This window comes from Lepus europaeus, chromosome 16, assembly GCF_033115175.1.
Source record: "Lepus europaeus isolate LE1 chromosome 16, mLepTim1.pri, whole genome shotgun sequence".
NCBI classification, from domain to species: Eukaryota; Metazoa; Chordata; class Mammalia; order Lagomorpha; family Leporidae; genus Lepus; species Lepus europaeus.
In genome coordinates this window covers 43,884,467-43,904,790 of record NC_084842.1, presented here as the reverse complement: position 1 = coordinate 43,904,790, position 20,324 = coordinate 43,884,467, and the positions used below count along the sequence as shown (strand labels likewise).

Below are 20,324 nucleotides of genomic sequence, written 5' to 3'. Positions count from 1 at the left end.
TCAAGAAAGCCATCATTTCATGGTTCACAGGGGCAACCAAAGTCCAGGGGGTCAGCATTGCATTTTGAGAGGAGAGTGAAAAAGAAAGAGGAGAGGGAGAGGGAGGGATAGGGAGGGAGAGAGAGAGAGAGAGAGAGAGAGAGAGAGAGAGAAGGGGAGCTGCTGCTCATTTTGCACTTGCACTTTTCCCTGCTGCTCATCTTCCCTGTGTTTCATTACTGTTAATGAACTTAATTGTTTGGTTTCAAAACGCCAGCCCTAAGGCATCCCTCTTTGTCCCCCTGTGCTGAGATTCAGTCTTGCTGATCTCCAAATTAACTTGTAAGCAAATACTTCAAGTCTGCACACTTCTCTGACAAGCACCTGGAGGGGGAAATTCAGGCCAAGACTCCAGGACAAATTCAGATGGAGTGTCGGGAAAGGCAGAGTGAGCGCATTCTATCCCCATTTGGTATTGCGTGTAATTCAATTCCACTTAACTATATTTATGGCGTGTCTACTATATGATCCAGTAATTGTGCCAGTCATTGGGTTTAGAAAGTTGATAAAACACAGCCACTGACCTCAAGGAGCTCGTAGGTTCTTAACCAGCCCACCAAACAGATCAAATTTCCTTGATTCTACTGTCAATAACACAATCACAGCTAGAGGACACATGAGTTAAGACAGCTCAGCTCAGAGGGAAATCAGAGGCTTAGGAGTCACACAGATGGAGATAGAATCCCAGGTCTGTCTGTTCACAATCTGTGCAGTCTTGTTCTCGTTACTCAACCTCACCAGAGCTTCATAATATCTACATCCTTGTGTTTCTGCAATATACAGAGTCTTCAAATAGCTTATGGAAAATGTACATTATGAAAAAAACTATGCATGGATTTCAAAGGATATTTGGCACTCAAATAAACGTGTTTAAATTCTGTTTTCTATGAACTTGTTGAAGTACCATTGTATACATGAAGACTATGCTTTACATAGGAAAATTCCATTGAATTATTGCAAAGAGTGCCCACACAGACAAGAATAAACAAGACTAAAATTCCAAAAAATTTATTCCTACATATCCTATCTTTTACCATTCCTTCTGGAAGCAAACCATTCTGTTGACCTTAGTATGTGAAACAGTAACAGCACTTACGAATACCCAACAGCCCTTTGGGACCAAGCTCATCACATGTCCTGCCTGGTTCAAGCCAATCTTTGGCTGCATTCAGTGTCTACACCATTCATTTTTATAAATGGAACCATCAAAAGCTAAAATGTTGAATGGTGCCAAAAGCTCGAGATCATTCTCATTTAAGGTGTACTAGTCAGAGTTTTCCAGATATACACAACTGATGGAATATATTCAGAATATAAGAGAGGATTTATTATAGGAACTGGCTCATATCATTATGGTTAAGTCCTACAATCTGCCATCTGCAAGCTGAAGACCCAGAAAAGCCAATGATAAAATTCAGTCTGAGTCTGAAGATCAGAGAGCCAGGGTAGTCAGTAATGTGACTCCCAGTCTGAGGTCTGTGGACCCAGAGCCAAGAGCACCAGTGTCCAGGGGCAGGAGAAGACAGCTGTCCCAGTTCCTGACAAGAGATTGAATTTACCTCTTCTTCTGCCTTTCTGTTATCTAAGCATTCAACAGTCTGGATGACACACACCTATGTTGGTGAGCGCAGATCTTTTTTTTTTTTTTAATTGAGCCATGGCGCCGGCCACGCAGATCTGCTTAACTTAGTCTACTGATCCAGTGCTAATCTTTTCTGGAAACAGCAACCAGCACACCCAGAAACATTGCATTACCAACTATCTGGGCATCACTAATCCTAGGCAAGTTAACAAAAAAATTAATCATCACAAACAAGCCAAAAAAAAATAAATAAGTTAAAACAGTTATCCAAGTTTGCATAGCTGGATAGGGTTAGTTAGAACTTAGTTTAAAGCTCAGTCCTCCTGATAGCAAATTTGGTGCTTTCTACTACATTAAGTTGGTAATATCCAGTTACATCTAGATTGGTAACTCATTTTATGCTGCATTAAAATGTTTTCCAGGGGGTTCCAAGATGGCAGAATAGTGACAGGGCAGCATGATTTAGGCTAAGTGAAATTAATATTTAAAAAGTGGAATAAACAAGAGTAGTGTCTGCTAGTACTAACTGATAGAATTAAAAAGGAGAGAACGATCCAACATGGGTAGCAGGATACACAGCAGACTCATAGAATGGCAGATGTCCTAAACATCACTCTGGCCTCAGAATCAGCCCTTAAGGCATTTGGATCCAGCTGAAAAGCCCATGAGAGTATTTCAGCATGGAAAGCCAAGACATTCTGGCCAAAAAAAAAAAAAAATGACCTAAATGAAAGATCTCTATGAGTGAGATCCCAGTGGAAAGAACAGGCCATCAAAGAAGGAGGTACCCTTCTCTGAAGGGAAGAGAGAACTTCCACTTTGACTATGACCTTGTCTAAATAAGAGCAGAGTTGGTGAACTCAAGAGGCTTCCATAGCCTTGGCAACTCATGACAAGAGCCTCAGGTGATTACTGACGCCATAAATAAGAGTGCCAATTGTTAAATCAACAACAGGAGTCACTGTGCACTTACTCCTCATGTAGGATCTCTGTCCTTAATGTGTTGTACTATGAATTAACGGTATAACTAGTACTCAAACAGTACTTTATACTTTGTGTTTCTGTGTGGGTGCAAACTGTTGAAATCTTTACTTAGTATATACTAAATTGATCTTCTTCTGTGCATAAAGATAATTGAAAATGAATCTTGATGTGAGTGGGATGGGAGAGGGAGCAGGAGATGGGATGGTTTCAGGTGGGAGGGAGGTCAAGGAGGGGAAAAAGCTGCTATAAACCAAAAGTTGTACTTTGTAAATTTATATTTATTAAATAAAAGTTTTTAAAAAGTGGATAAAGTACTCTCTCAGGGTAAAATTGCAGGGGAAACTGCAGTGGAAGGTCCTGCGAAAGCAGTAGAAATAGTCAGGACACGTGTGGAAGCTGCAAACACAGAGCAAGCAGCAACGAAACAACAGACTCCAGCAGCTTGGATCCAGGAGGAGAAAAGCACCCACCCTGGCAAACCAGGTGAGATCTGACTGCACAGGCCCATGCCACTGTTGATACAGCTGGAGGGAGAGATTAGTGAACTGCACCATTTTTGAGTCCAGCACCAGATCCCTCAGAGAAGCGGGGAGACTGCTCACCCGGGTGGGGAGAGTCGAGGGGAAAGGGGTGTCTCTCTCACTCCTTTTCTATCCCCTGCAACAGCAACCTGTAGTCAGAGGTGGGAGGACTGGTGCCTTATTTGGACATAAGCAGGTAGCAGCTGCTCCAGCATTTGTGTGTGTACCCTGCAACTATTGGGGTCACCCTCCACCCAATCAGCAGGGGCACCCCAGCAGTTCAAGAGCAACAGACAAGGATGGTCTTCACTGTGCCAGCTGCACCCACCAGGCAATTGGTAGGGAGGGAGAGCCATCTCTATGAAAGGGAAGTGCCACCTGCTGGACTCTCCATGCACCCAGCACAATTGTGAAGTGAGAGAGGCTGTGGCTGACAGGTATTGATTGTGCCTGTGACCCAGAGATTTTACCAGAGAGAAAAACCCATGTTCCCCAAAGATGCTGAATCTGGTTCTGAGCACCGGACTTGATCCAGGGGGCTGGAACAGACATGGACAATAGCTCTGGGAACACTTCAGTTTTCCTGTGAACAGGACAGGCAGGTAGGGTGAAGTGGCCCCACTTGCACTCTTTGACCCTGAGAGACCTGGTGCTGGGACTGACAAAACACTGTGACTGCATGAGAGGAGGCAGGATGTAGCTGGGTTCTGGGCAATCACAGAGTGCTGATGCACACCCTCAGAGCTCCTTGGTTGCCTAGAGTAGCTCATAGCAGAGGGAACCCTGCTCACAGGAAGGACTGCACAGATCATATGTGCAGTTCATATGGCAGCGCAGATGAGTGTTGAACACACTGGGAGCTAACACCTCTGCACTCCTCAGCTTGGAGAAGAATGGGTGGTTGCACCAACAGAGGTGACCATTCCTCTCCATCCAGTTAAGCAGAGAAGAGCTACCATGCCCAACTTGGGTGTTATCCTGGATACTCACCCCATACTGGAGCACTGAACAGAGCTCCCTAGCCACACCCACTTTACACCTTTTGGTATTCACTGAAACTAGTCATTCCACTAAAGCCACATAGGCATAACTCAAATATAAAAGCCATCAGACAGGAAAAAAAAAAAGTCAGCATTCTACAAATGCCTAAAAATAAATACAGAAATTCAAGAAAAAAGAACAAGGAAGACACTATGACCCCCTCAAAAGAACACATCAACAATTCAATATTTGAATGTGAAGATGAAGGGATTGAGGAATGCCAGAAATGGAAATCAAGGCCAGCGCTGTGGCTTAACAGGCTAATCCTCCACCTTGCGGCACCGGCACACCGGGTTCTAGTCCTGGTTGGGGCGCCGGAGTCTATCCCGGTTGCCCCATCTTCCAGGCCAGCTCTCTGCTATGGCCCAGGAAGGCAGTGGAGGATGGCCCAAGTGCTTGGGCCCTGCACCTGCATGGGAGACCAGGAGAAGCACCTGGCTCCTGGCTTCGGATCAGCGCAGTGTGCCGGCTGCAGCGCGCTGGTTGCGACGGCCATTAGAGGGTGAACCAATGGCAAAAGGAAGACCTTTCTCTCTGTCTCTCTCTCTCTCTCACTATCCACTCTGCCTGTTAAAAAAATAAATAAATAAAAGAAATGGAAATCAAAAAATTAATCATAGGATTACTCAAACGCAATCAGAAGCAAATCCATGAACTAAAGAAAACCACACATGGTACGAATGAAAATTTTTCCTATGAAATTAATATTTTAAAGAGAAATCAAAATGAAATATTAGAAATGAAGAATTCAATAGGTCAAATAAAAAAATGCAGTGGAAAGCCTTAACAACAGAGTTGGTAAGGGAGGAGAAAGAATATCTGAGACAGAAGACAAATGTCTGGAAATTTTACAGTCAGAACAAAAAAAAGAAATAATTAGAAAACTTAAAAACAGTGTTGGTGGGGCCAGCGCTGTGGCACAGTGGGTTAATGCCCTGGCCTGAAGTGCTGGCATCCCATATGGGCACCAGTTCAAGACCCAGCTGCTCCACTTCCAATACAGTTCTCTGCTATGACCTGGGAAAGCAATAGAAGATGGATCAAGTCCTTGGGCCCCTGCACCCATGTGGGAGATCTGGAAGAAGCTCCTGGCTCATGGCTTTGGATCGGCACAGCTCCAGTTGTTGCAGCCAATTGGGGAGTGACCCATGGGATGGAAGACCCCTCCCCCCATCTGCCTCTCCTCTCTCTGTGTAACTCTGATTTTCAAATAAATAAATTAATCTTTAAAAAATTTAAAAAAAAAAACAGTGTTGGAGATATATGGTATACTATCAAACAACCCAACATATGGGTCTTGAGAGTACCTGAAGGTATGGAAAGAGAGAAGGGGCCAGAAGGCCTATGTTGTGAAATAATTACAGAAAATTTCCCTAATTTGGAAAAAGAAAGAAATGTCCAAGTACAGAAAGCATATAGAACTCCTAACAGAAATTACCAGAAAGGATCTTTACCATAACACATTGTAATCAAACTTTCCACAGTAAAACATAAGGAAAAGATTTTAAAATGTGCATGAGAGAAATACCAGATTACTTTCAGAGAATCTTCAATTAGACTCACAGCAGACTTGTCACCAGAAACCCTACAGGCTAAAGAAAATGGTGAGATATAGTCCAAATTTTAAGATAAAAAAATCTGTAAACCCAGAATATTATACCCAGCAGAGCTCTAATTTATGAATGAAGGTGAAATAAAGATCTTCTGTAACAAACAGAAATTGAAAGAATTTATCACCATTCGTCCAGCCTTACAAAAGATACTTAAGGATATGCTACACACAGAAACACAGAAAGAAAGGCATCATCATGAAGCAATGCAAAGATAGAAAACCCCCAGTAAAAGTACAAAAAAAAAAAAAGTAAATGACAGGAACATGGTAGGGCCAAGTAGTTACTTATCAAAATTTACCTTGAATGTAAATGGCCTCAACTTCCAGTTAAAATATACAGACTGGACAAATGGATTAAAAAACAAGACCTACATATTTGCTGCTATAAGAAACACACTTCATCAACAAAGATACTTGTAGACTGAAAGTAAAAATATGGAAAAGATATTCCATGCTAACAAAAAGGAAAAAAGGGCAGGTGTAGTCATCCTAATATAAAACAACATAGACTTTAAAAACTGTTAAAAGAGACAGAGAAGGACACTATATAATGATTAAGGGATCAATACAACAGAAAGACATGAATATAATAAATGTATATGGATGCAATTAGAGGATTCCTGTCTATTTAAAAGAACAATTAATAAATCTAAAGGGAGACATAGACTCCTATAAAATAGTAACAGGGGACTTCAACACCACATTTTCATCAATGGATAGATCAACCAGACAGAAAATCAACAAAGAAAAAACAGAGCTAATCAACACTACAGACCTAATGGACCTGATATATACAGAACTTTTCACCTCACAGTTGCAGAATACACATTCTTCTCAGTAGTACATGGAGCTTTCTCTAGAACAGACCATATACTAGGCAATAAAGTAAGTCTCAGAAAATTCAAAAAAATCAAAATCATATCATGAACCTTCTCTGATCACAGTGAATTGAAGTTCAAAATCAACAACTCAAGAACCTCAAGAAAATATGCAAACACATGGAGACTGAACAACATGCTTCTAAATGAACAGTGGGTCATAAAAGAAATCAAAAGAGAGATGAAAAAATTTCTGGAAATGAATGAAGATGCCAATAGCACATATCAAAACTTAAGGAATACAGTAAAACAGTATTGAGAGGGAAATTTATAGCCTACATCTAAAATTTATAGTCTACATCTAAAAACTGGAAAGTCACCAAATCAATGAGATGTCAATGCATCTCAAGGACCTAAAAAAAAAAAACAACAAATAAAACAACAAATTAGTAGGAGGAAAGAAATAATTAAAATTAAAGAAGAAATAAACAAAACTGAAGCAAAAAAATCAGTGAAATTAAGAGCTGGTTTATTGAAAAAAAAAATTTAACACCATGGGCCTAACTAATCAAAAAAAAAAAAAAGGAAGAAGACTCAAATCAATAATTAGAGATGAAAAAGGCAATGTAATAACAGATAACACAGAAATAAAAAGAACCATCAGAAATTACTATTAAAGAGCTGTATGGATAGATTCCTGGACACATACAACCTACCTAAATTGAGTCATTAAGACATAGAATACCTAAATAGATGAATAACCAAGACAGACTTTTGGGAGAGTGTCAAGATGGCGAAATAGGAAGGGAGCACATTGATAGTTCGGGAAGACACAGGTTAATAAAAGTGGAGATACTGCAGGTTCAAGGAAGAGTAGGGGAAGAAACAGCAGAGGAAACTCTTCTGGAACTAGTGATTCACAGTGGACCTGCGTGGAGAGCGTGGGAGCCCAAGTTCGGGACACCAGCGGCAGACTCAACACACCAGCGCTGGAACGCGAGGTGAGCCCAACCTCCACAGCCCGAGACACCAGCGGGAAAGCGGAAAGAGGAGACTAGAGGGAACGAGGCTTGAAACTCCGTGGGGAAAAGTTCACCAGGCTAACTAGAAGAGAGAGGAAAAAACAAAAAAAAAGTGACCAATACGGACACGAGTTTCTCTCTCTCCACTCACCCCCCTAAGGCTAGCAAGACAAAGAGCAGGCGCCATTTTGGACATACGTCATAAGCAGGGCGACCTCAGGTCTGCACCGGCCCTGAGCCTAGCAGAAAAACCTGACTCTGGGGGGAGGGGTGAAATAACAGGAGATTAGGATCTAACTTGGCAACCCAGTGGGAGACTGCAGGAGAATTGGAGCCCACACTGAGGGCAGCACAGATTCCCTGTGTGGTCCTTGGGAAAGAGCTTCTGATCTTGGGCTCCTGTGGGTATATGATTCGCCTGCTAACTATCTCCAATTACGTTCAGCTGTGCGGATTTACTTCCCTTTTGAATCAAAAAAAAAAAAAGAAAGAAAGAAAGAAAGAAAGAGAGATTTACCACGCCTAACCTGGGAGTGTCATCTTTGACACACCCTCAACCCTGAGGAACCAAACACAGCTCTCAGTCCACACTCATCTCAAGCCTCTAAGGCTCCACCGAAAGCAGACAGTCCACTTAATATAGAGCCATAGTGTAACAAGAAAAAACACCACAGTGAAGAAACCAAATATTGTCAACATGCCAAACAACAAACGCAAAAACCAAGGTAACAAGAACAAGGAAGACACTATGACGCCCCCAAATGAAAAAGACACCCCAATTCAAGATTATGAAGATGATGAGATAGAAGAAATGCAAGAAGTGGATCTCAAAAAATTGATAAGAACATTAAGAAGTTCTCAAAAACAAATTCTTCAACTATAGAAATCCTTAATGGACAAGATAGAAAATCTCTCTCGTGAAAATGAAATATTAAGGAGGAAACAAAATGAAATGAAACAACTAGTAGAACAAGAAACTGTGATAGTGACGAGAAATCATAATGAAAGGAAGAATTCAACAGATCAAATGACAAACACATTAGAGAGCCTTAAAAACAGAATGGGTGAAGCAGAAGAGAGAATATCGGACTTAGAAGACAGAGCACAGCAAAGTATACAGTCAAACCAAAGAAAAGAAGAGGAAATAGGAAATCTAAAAAATATTGTCAGGAATCTGCAGGATACTATTAAAAAAAACCAACATTCGGGTTCTAGGAGTTCCTGAAGGCATGGAGAGGGAGAAAGGATTAGAAGGCATTTTCAGGCCGGCGCCGTGGCTTAACAGGCTAATCCTCCGCCTTGCGGTGCCAGCACACTGGGTTCTAGTCCCTGTTGGGGCGCCGGAGTCTATCCCGGTTGCCCCTCTTCCAGGCCAGCTCTCTGCTATGGCCTGGGAGTGCAGTGGAGGATGGCCCAAGTGCTTGGGCCCTGCACCCCATGGGAGACCAGGAGAAGCACCTGGCTCCTGGCTTCAGATCAGCATGATGCGCTGGCCGCAGCGGACATTGGAGGGTGAACCAAAGGCAAAAAGGAAGACCTTTCTCTCTATCTCTCTCCCTAACTATCCACTCTGCCTGTCAAAAAAATAAAAAAATAAAATAAAATAAAGAAGGCATTTTCAGTGAGATACTAGCAGAAATTTCCCAGGTTTGGAGAAGGACAGAGACATCTTAGTATAGGAAGCCTATAGAACCCCTAGTAAACATGACCAAAAGAGATCCTCACCACAACATGTTGTAATCAAACTCACCACAGTGAAACATAAAGAAAAGATTCTAAAATGTGCAAGAGAGAAACGTCAGATTACTCTCAGAGGATCTCCAATTAGACTCACAGCAGACTTCTCATCAGAAACCCTACAAGCTAGAAGGGAATGGCGAGACATAGCCCAGGTACTAAGAGAGAAAAACTGCCAGCCCAGAATATTATATCCTGCAAAGCTCTCATTTGTGAATGAAGGTGAAATAAAGACTTTTCATAGCAAACAGAAACTGAAAGAATTTGTCGCCACTCGTCCAGCCCTGCAAAAGATGCTTAAAGATGTGTTACACACAGAAACACAAAAAAATGGTCACCAATATGAAAGAAGGTAAAGGAAGGAAACCTCACAGCAAAAGATCACAGGAAGCTCAATTTCTCTTTGACATAGAATTAAACTCTGATGCTCTGTTAAAGCAATGTGTTAAAGTAATCTATTATGTTCTCTTGATGTCTGTTAAATTCTAATTGTTCAAAAAACAGCTGAATTTTTATTAAGAGCGATGGGTTATTTAAATATGTGCTTATTTTCAAAGATTTGAATAATTACCTGTAACAATGATGAAATTTGGTCTATGTTATGTCATGATTTTAAGGAATCTTATTTCAACCAGATATTTTGGATTTTGAGCCTTCTTGGCATTCTTGACAGGCATTCAAAAAATCAAAGTTTCAAACAATCTGGACTCTAAAATTTCCAGTAAATCCTGGACTTTGGTTTTTCCAGTTTGGGCCCAACTGAAAAAATGGAAGGACCTATGTCTCTCATCTTATAGAGACACTGACTAATCAGGCTATTTGGATTATATTAGAAGGACTGTCAAGATGTGATGTGGTACCAAATTTTAAGTTTCTATAATGGAAAATGCTATTAATACAAATGTTTGAGAATTAAAAAGTCTAATGATCTTGTGTTACTAGACATGATAGTTATCTTAATGAGAAAGCCCCAGAGGCCTAAAGGGTTAAATACTTGTAAAATCCTACAGGTGCTTTCAAAAATACTGTGAAGTAAGCAAGTGCCTCTTGTAGGTTGATGAGTTTATAATTTTAAACATGGCGAATTAAAGTCTTTTGTCATCCACAGTTATATATAATCTGCTGCTCATAAAACTAAAGCGTTGTTGGTTCTGTGTTTAGCTGTCCTCCTATAGGTTCCTATGGACTTTTTCCAGCCACTTCTATTGTATTCAGCACTTTTGGATGCTCTGTAAACAGGTGAAGCCAATAATGTATTAACAGTACCAACTGAGAGAAAGTATGGTTAACTGAGGTTACTAAAAACAAAAAGCAATTCAAATCAATTAGCAATCTACAAAAAGAGTTAAAGATTTTAAAAGCTATTATTAAAATTGCTATATTGGTCTACTATGCTATGTTATATGTGTGTACATATTGTATGTCCACATGGGGAAATTTTATTAACAGTTTTATTTTAAATGGCTTATAGATAAGATTGTCCATAAATTTAAGCTGCTAAAATCAATCAAATATACATTTTATTTTGTGTGACCTGAATCTGTGTATCATATGTTTTAGACTTGTTGGTAGAAAGAAACTAAAAACATCTTATATGGTTGTGCTTAAGTTTACTGGTTAAACAAACTACACCATGTTAGATATTTAAGAGGTGTTTTCAAATACATGATTCTTAAAATTTATAGAAGGCATTGGACCTTCTGGTAAATGTTTTCTTAAGTTGTTATCTAATGGTTGAAACTGTTTGCTAAGTATTCATGTGGTATTGCTATTCTCAGCAAGCGATCTAGGACTTGCTCCCTCATTTCTCTGTTCTAAGCCCAACTTGTTCTTTCATTTCTCTATTCTCTTCAAGGTAGGAAACTAATTCTATTATGAAGGAATCTGTAGGACGCACAATTTAATCTTTAGACCATATAAAAGAGATGGCTAACATTTTTCTGTAATAGCATAGCCAAAATAAGAACTTAAATAATAATCTCATAGCTAGATTCACTTCGCCATCAGCAAAGTATACAGTAAGTAGAAAAAACCTCCCTTTCAGACCAAAGGGAAAGAGAGTTTTAAAGTGAGAATATAATTTTCCTCATGGGCATTGTCTACCTTGGAAAAACTACTACAGAACATGCCTGTGACTATAGACTTGTAGTTCAGGCCACCGAAGATTAGAGATGGGACACGGGCACTCCCTTGACTTGCATCCTCTGGTCTGCTTTAACACAAAGCAGGAGGAGAAGAAAGCTCGGCATCAGAAGCAATGGTGGCAGGCCTATTAATGGCTGATCTGTACAGTCATCTGCCTTCAATGAGACCCAACAGGCCAGTCCACTGCAGTGGCTTTCAAAGTGGTAAGCCTGGGCTTCAGCAGAAGTCAGCTTGTGAAGAGCCCTGGCAGCTCTGCCAAGAGTTGGGTCACTGGAAATGGACCTGCCCTGGAGTCGAAGGATGCCCAGGTCAGAGCCACAGATCTTACTGGCTCTAAGCTGAAAAGCTCTTCGCTCAGCCCAACTTCCAAAGTGACCACTGCAGCTGAGGGGACGGCCAAGTAGGGTCAGCGACATTGCAGGCAGAACTGTAAATTTCTTGTTAGAGATGCCACCTGCCTTTACCTGACCAGCTCTCCTCCCAGGCCAGCCAAGTAATGAAAGTCAACAGAGTGCCTTCCCCTAGGAGGTTCACACCTCCCTTAGGATATACCCCATGTGAAGAGATAGGTAGGTCTGGGCCTCTTAACTTACAAGGCCTAAAGCCCACCAGATTATTATCAAGCCCCTTCTATTAGGTTCTATTTGCCTCTAAATCAAAAAACTTAATTGTAGCTTAGACAGCACCTTTCTTAGCTCCTCTAATAATGACTCTGTCCTTTGTCCTAGACCCTGTCTAGCGCACTTGGGCCTCATTCCTTTGTAATCATAACCTCTACTCTACCACCAATGGCTCTACTCCCAACCTGTGTGTACTGATGGTCCTCTTCCCCACTTAATGCTGTATAATTGTTCAGACCTGGTAAATGCCACTCTTAGGATCACTGGTTACTATCCTCACTCTGTCTTTTATGACCTTGTCTAAATATGATCAGAGTCGGCACACTTGGAAGGCTTCCATAGCCTTGGCAACTCATGACGACAGCCTAGGGTGGTTACTGGCGCCATAAACTAGAGTGTCAATTTGTTGGGTCAACAACATGAATCACTGTGCACTTGCTCCTCATGTGGGATCTCTGTCCTTAATGTGCTGTACATTGTGATTTAATGCTATAACTAGTACTCAAACAGTATGTTTCACTTTGTGTTTCTATGTGGGTACAAACTGTTGAAATTTTTATACTAAATTGATCTCCTGTATATAAAGAGAATTGAAAATGAATCTTGATGCAAATGGAAGGGGAGAGGGAGCAGGAGACGGGAGGGTTGTGGGTGGGAGGGAAGTTATGGGAGGGGGAAGCCATTGTAATCCATAAGCTGTACACTGGAAATTTATATTCATTAAATAAAAGTTTAAAAAAAAAAGACAGACTTTAATCAGTAATAAAGACCCTTCCAACAAAGAAAAGCCCAGGCCTCAATGGTTTCACTGCAGAATTTTATCAGACATTTAAAAAAGAACTAATCTCAATTTTTCTCAAGCTATTCAAAACAATTGAAAGGTAATGAATTCTCCCAAATTCCTTCTATGAAGCCTGCATCACCTTTTCCTAAGGCAGAAAAAGATACGACAGAGAAAGAGAACTAAAGATGAACATAGATGCAAAAAATCTTCAATAAAATACTAGCCAATCAAATCCAACAACACATCAAAAAGGTCATTCACCCATACCAAGTTGGATTCATCTCCAGTATGCAGGGATGGTTCAAGATTTGCAAATCAATAAATGTGATACACTACATTAACAAACTGAAGACCAAAAACCATATGAATACCTTAATAGATGCAGAGAAAGCATTTGACAAAATTCAACACCCTATTATGAAGAAAACCAAAAGCAAATTGGGTATAAAAGGAAAATTCCTCGACATAAACAAAGCAATTTACAACAAATCCATAGCTTGAATGCTACTGAATAGGTAAAAATTGGAGGCATTCCCATTAAGATTAGGAACCAAACAAGGATGCCCACTCTCACCACTGCTATTTAATATAGTCCTAGAAGTTTTAGCCAGAACCATCAGGCAAGAAGGAGAAATCAAAGGGATACAAATAGGGAAGGAAGAAATCCTTATTTGCTGATGACATGATTCTATATATAGGGAACCCAAAAGACTCTGTGAAGAGACTATTGGACCTCATAAAAGAGTTTGGTATATAAACACTCTAAAATCGATATCCTTTGTATACACAGACAATGCCATAGCTGAGAAAGAACTTCTAAGAGCCATCCCATACACAATAGCTACAAAAAATTTAAATATTTTGGAATAAATTTAACCAAGGACATCAAAGATCTCTACAATGAAAATTACAAAACATTAAAAAGAAAAATAGAAGAAGACCTAAAAAATTTGAAAAATTTTCTGTGTTTATGAGTTGGAAGAATCAACATCATCAAAATGTCCATACTACCAAAAGCAATTTATAGACTTAATGCATTCCCAATCAAAATATCAACATTCTTCTCAGATCTAGATAAAACTATGCTACAATTCATATGGAAACACAAGAAACCTCAAATAGCTAAAGCAATCTTACACAATAAAAACAAACCTGGAGGCATCACAATACCAGACCTCTAGACATACTACAGGGTAATTATAATTAAAACAGGCTGGTACTGTACAAAAACAGATGGATAGACCAATGGAACAGAATAGAAACTCCAGAAATTAACCCACAAATCTATAACCAACTTATCTTTGACAAAGGAGCAAATATCAACCACTGGAGCCAAGACCGTGGTGCTGGAAAAATTGGATCCCCACATGCAGAAGTATGAAACAAGACCACTACCTTACATCTTACACAAAAATCCACTCAAAATGGATCTATGCCCTGATAACATCAAATTACTAGAGAACATTGGGGAAACCCTACAAGACAGTGGCATAAAGAAAGACTTCTTAGAAAATATCCCAGAAGCACAGGCAATCAAAGTCAAAATTAACAAATGGGATTACATCAAACTGAGAGGCTCCTGCACCTCAGAAGAAACAGCAAACTGAACAGGCAACCAACAGAATGGGAGAAAATATTTGCAAACTATGAAACTGATAAAGGATTAACCTCTAGAATCTATAAAGAGCTTAAGAAACTTAACAACTACAAAACAAACAACCTAGTCAAGAAATGGGCAAAGGACCCGAACAGACATTTCTCAAGAGAGGAATTTCAAATGGCCAATAGACACATAAAAAATGTTCAGGATTGCTAGCCAAATCAAAATGCAAATCAAAACCAGAGTGAGATTTCACCGCACCCCGATTAGAATGGCTCTCATACATTAATTAACAAACAACAAATGCTGGAGAGGATGTGGGGAAAAGGGTTCCCTAATCCACTACTGGTAGGAATGTAAACTGTGACAGCCACTGTGGAAGACAGTATGGAGGTATCTCAGAAAGCCAAATATAGACCTACCAGATGATCCAGCCATCCTATTCCTGGGAATTTATACAAAGGAAATGAAATCAGCATATGAAACAATGATCTGTGCCCCCATGTTCATTCCAGCTTGATATACAATAGCTAATACATGGAATCAAGCCAGATGTCCATCAACTGAAAACTGGATAAAGAAATTATGGTATACATACTATGGAATACTACAATGCAGTAAAAAAAAAAAATGAAATGGATGCAATGTAAACCATTATATGTAGTGAAATAAGCCAGTCACAAAAAGACAAATGCCATGTGGTCTCTCTGAACTGTGGTAACTAATGGAGTACTTAAATATAATCTATAGGGGTGAAACTGACACCTTGAGATACGATGAATTTGAATAGTCTTTGCCCTGACTGTCAAGGACCAATGTTTTTCTTGTTTGTTTGTTTTTGTTGTTTTTCTTTTTTCTTCATACTATTTGGTGAACTCTCCATGTAAGTGTAGGGTTAATCTTATGAGTATAAAATTAACTGAAATTGATCTCTGCGAAAAGTAAGAATGAGGAAGGAAAAGGGAGGAGGAAGAAAGGTGGGATTATAGGTGGGAGGGAGTCAGGGGAGAAAAAAAATCACCATGTTCCCAAATATGTATATATTAAATGCATGAAGTTGTATTCCTTAAAAAAATAAAAATAAATATTTAAAATGTAGATCAGAAAAAAATGTTTCCAATACTATAAGCTACCACAGCTCCTTACTAAGCTCCATGCTTCCTCTCTTATTTCACTTTTAATACAAATCTGCACATCTTTCTCCTGATTATAATGCACAGAGAAGATAAATGACATTAGACTTCTAGTTTAAACTGGCATTTGAAACTTAACCTTAATCCAGTCTTTTCTAACTTCCCACCAAAATACCTATAAATAAACTGGAAAAAAGAACAGCAACAATAACAGCAAGACAAAGATGAAACTCATAAACAGAAGAAAGGAAAATCTTTCAGAAAAAAATGCAGAAGTCCACAAGGAATCTCCAGAACCTACAAATGGAGTTTTGTTAAATAAAATCTGACCAAATATTGCCTTATGAGTCTCCATCTTTGCTTATAAAACAGAGACCATTTGAAAAGAAAGGAAGGAATGAAGGTGTGAGAGAAAGTCCTCTCTCCCATACCATCATCTCCTGAACCAGAGACCCAGAAATCACAAAACCCACAAAACTAAGGGCAGGCCCTCCATCAAACAGATGTTGCCCATCTTGGCAGAGTGTAGTGTCCCCTTTGTCACACACTCTCATCAACATTTGCTTTACAATCATTTACACATGCCTCCCAGAAAACATCTAGGAAGAGAATACAGAGAAAAGGTGTAACATATTGCATCTTACATTAGCTTCCATCAAAATGTCTCCTTAGGTAGGAGTACAGGTGAGCATGAATAAGGTGATCATGTCTCCTCGGAGCAGTGTAGCCATGTACTCCCTCAGTTCAGACAGCCATACATCCTGGGGGGAGGAGTAGACAAAATTTCATATATAAGCCCTTACTCATACTTTCAATACTAGCAAATCCATTAACATGCTTCAAAATGTTAACAGGGTAAAGAAGATTATCTACATTATAAATTTCACAGAAAGAAAGGAAAGATAAGTCAATACACAAAGATAATTCAACATGCATTTTAAGTGAATGTAACCAAATGTATTAGTAAAGTGAATATAAAATATATATTTTTGGTCATTTTTTTTTATTTGAAAGTAAGTTGGGGGTGAGAGAGAGAGAGAGAGAAAGGGTGAGAGAGGGATCCTATTCACTGATTCACTCCGCCCAAATGCCTGCAACAGTCAGGACTGGGCTGGGACTGGAGTCAGGAGCCAGCATAACAATTCACATTTCCCATGTGGGTGGCAAGAATCCAATTACTGGAGCTACCACCACTCCTTTGCAGGGTCTGCATTTAGCAGGAAGCTGGAGTAAGGAGTAAGACCCCAGAATTGACCCCAGGCACTCCAATGTAGAATGTGGGCATCTTAACAGCCAGGCTGAACACCCCCTCTGAAAATACATTTTTATTTCTTTTAAAAAATTATCTGTGCTTGTTTTACAAAAATACATGCCAAAATTTCAAAATATATAGGCATAGATAATATGTAAACTTCAAATAATCCCTACTATTATATCTTGCTCAAGACATACATATGAAGAAAATCTCTTTGAAAACATTATTTAATATCACACTTAAAATAAACTCATCCTTTTACTTTATTTTTCAATCTTTATTTACTTATTTTTATGTATTTCAAAGAGAGGGGGAGAAAGAGAGAGAGAGAGAGATCTTTAATCATCTAGTTCACTTCCCAAATGCCTGCAACAGGCAGGGCCAAGCCAAACCAACAAGAGCCAGGAACTCCATCTGGGTCTCCCACATGGGTATCAGGGACCTAACTACTTGAGCCATCATCTGTTGCCTCCCAGGGTGCACATTAGCAGGAAGCTGGATAGGAGGCAGAGGTGGGACTCAATCCCATGTGCTCTATCATGGAATGTAGGCAACCCAACAGCAGCTTAACTCAGTATGCCACAACAGCTGCCCCAAAGGTTTTCTTCTAAAATCAGAAGAAAAACAAATATAGATTTATTGTTGAGAAAGTTTTAATCAATTTAGTAAGCCAAAAACACATTAATGAGAGTTATAAATACAGAAAAGAAAACTTTTCTTTACAGGTGATATTTTTATCTAGCAAAACACCTATGTGAACCCAATGAGCAATGATTGAATCTAATGGGACTCCAGTAAGTTGGTTTAAGCCAACAGAACTCAACTTTTGTCTCACTTTAAAATCACCTGGAAAGCTTTTGAAAACTACCAACACTTTTGGCTTCAGAATGGCTCCCTTATTCTTTTGGCTATCTGCCATATACTTCCTGGATTCCCTTATCTAAATTTACTTACTGATTTTTCTTTCATGAAAACATCACATTTGGTATAGTATAGCAGATATAGAAAAAACAACCCACATCTGAGATAAAATTGTTCTCAACTGAGATCTGGCTCTACATATGTTGTAAAAGCTCCCAGGTGCTTCTAATATGTACCCAAACTTGAGGAAGGGACAAAAACGTAAGAAATGTACAAAATCCAATAGAGCTTTCCTTTATGCCAACAAGAATCAACAACAAAATATAAGGCAAAGAAATTCTAATAACAACATAAGACATTCATAATAACAGACTTATCATGTGACTCAGCATTTCCACTTCTGGGTATATACCCAAAAGAACTGAAAGCAGCATTTCAAAGAGGTGTTTTCAAACTTACATTCATAGCAACAGAAGTCATATTATAGATAGGTGGAAGCAACTCACATGTCCACAGACAGATGGATGAGTAAACAAAATAAGTAAAATCACACAATGGATTATTATTCAGCATTTAAAAGGGAAAAAAATTTCTGACACACACTGTAACATGCATCAAATTTGATGTTACTATGCCAAGTGGAATAAGCCAGTCACAGGGCTCTCTTCTCTAGGGCGCATGGCCTTTGGGCCACCCACCCTAGGCTTCCTGGCCTACCGGCCCCATGCTTCCTGGCCTAGATGCTCCTCCACAGGGCTGGTTCCTGGTACTCGAAACTTTTTGAAGTATGCTTGAACAATGAGCCAAAATTTGAGAAATATTAGCCACTTTTCTTCATGAATATGGGCAAAAATTCCTACACAAAGAGCTTTGAGGTGAGGACTATTAGTTGCCTTCCATGAATGAAAACAGAAATAAACAATACCACTGCCTCAAGATTCAAAACTATGGGTGTGGTACAGGATCTTAAGTCATAACAACTGTTAAAAGAAACAAAGAAGGGCACTGTGTAATGATTAAGGGATCAATTCAACAGTAAGATGTGACTATAATAAATGTATATGCACCCAATTTAGAAGAAATGGCTATTTAGAAGAAATGTTAATGGATATAAAGGGAGACATAGACTCCAATACACTAGTAATGGCAGATTTCACTACCTCACTTTCATCAGAACAATTAAAAGAACAATTAATAAATCTAAAGGGAGACATAGACTCCTATAAAATAGTAACAGGGGACTTCAAAACCACATTTTCATCAATGGACAGATCAACTAGATCGAAAATCAACAAACAACAGAGCTAATTGACACTATGGACCAAATGGATCTGATATCTACAGAACTTTTCACCCCACAGTTGCAGAATACACATTCTTCTCACCAATGCATGGGACTTTCTCTAGGATAGACCATATGCTAGGCCATAATGCATGTTTCAGCAAATTAAAAAAAAATCAAAATCATACCACACATCTTCTCTGATTTTTATATTTAATATTTCAGAACTCCCTATCAGTTCCTTCTTTCTTTTTTACAAACCCATAGGTCATTATGGATTAGCATAGTTGTTCCTGTTATATTACTTTTATTTAAATTACTGTATGTTAAAGTAAATTAGTACTTTATTGATAGATATTTATGCTTTTCCTTCAATTGTTTATTATCACAAATAATTTTCCGATGAATATATAAATATTATATTGGAAGTATATGTATAACAATAAGATAAATTCCAAACCATGGGATTTCTAGGTCAAAAAATATATGCACTTAGTTTTTTTTTAAATATTGATAAAATTTCTACCATTAAGATTGAATTTTTTTTCATATTAGCAGTGTATCAAAATTCCAATTTACTATCCCCTCTCAAAAATAAAAAGTGAAATTGATTCTCATATTTTTGCCACCTGATACAATTGTGATTTTTTTCTTGTCACCTTAATTTTACATTTGTTTATTAAATTTTGCCCTTTTAAAACTTGACTTGTAAAATCTTTGTCATTGCTATTTATGAATGTACTAACAATTTCCCTATTGTTTCTGGATGATAAATCATAATTTGGAAAGCTTTCCATATCACATAGTAAGAAAATATTTATTTTATTTTATTTTTTTTTTTTTTGACAGGCAGAGTGGACAGTGAGAGAGAGAGAGAGACAGAGAGAAAGGTCTTCCTTTTGCCGTTGGTTCACCCTCCAATGGCCGCCGCGGTAGCGCGCTGCGGCCGGCGCACCGCGCTGATCCGGTGGCAGGAGGCAAGTGCTTCTCCTGGTCTCCCATGGGGTGCAGGGCCCAAGGACTTGGGCCATCCTCCACTGCACTCCCTGGCCACAGCAGAGAGCTGGCCTGGAAGAGGGGCAACCGGGACAGGATCGGTGCCCCGACCGGGACTAGAACCCGGTGTGCCGGCGCCGCAAGGCGAAGGATTAGCCTGTTGAGCCACAGCGCCGGCCAGAAAATATTTATTGTCAAAAGAAATAAGCCAATCACAGGAAGACAAATAGTGTAAAATTATACTTATATATAGTATCCAGAGTATTCAAATTTACAGAACAGAAAATAGAAT

At 39.2% G+C, this 20,324-nt stretch overlaps 1 long non-coding RNA gene across 1 annotated transcript in view; it reads right to left on the bottom strand.

Moving 5' to 3' along the window:
- Window positions 1–20,324, bottom strand: part of LOC133775144 (uncharacterized) — a 65,958-nt gene that overhangs the window by 21,039 nt on the left and 24,595 nt on the right. The window contains exon 2 of the long non-coding RNA XR_009868197.1: window positions 16,283–16,399. This is a non-coding gene — a long non-coding RNA (uncharacterized LOC133775144). The remainder of the gene's footprint in view (window positions 1–16,282; window positions 16,400–20,324) is intronic.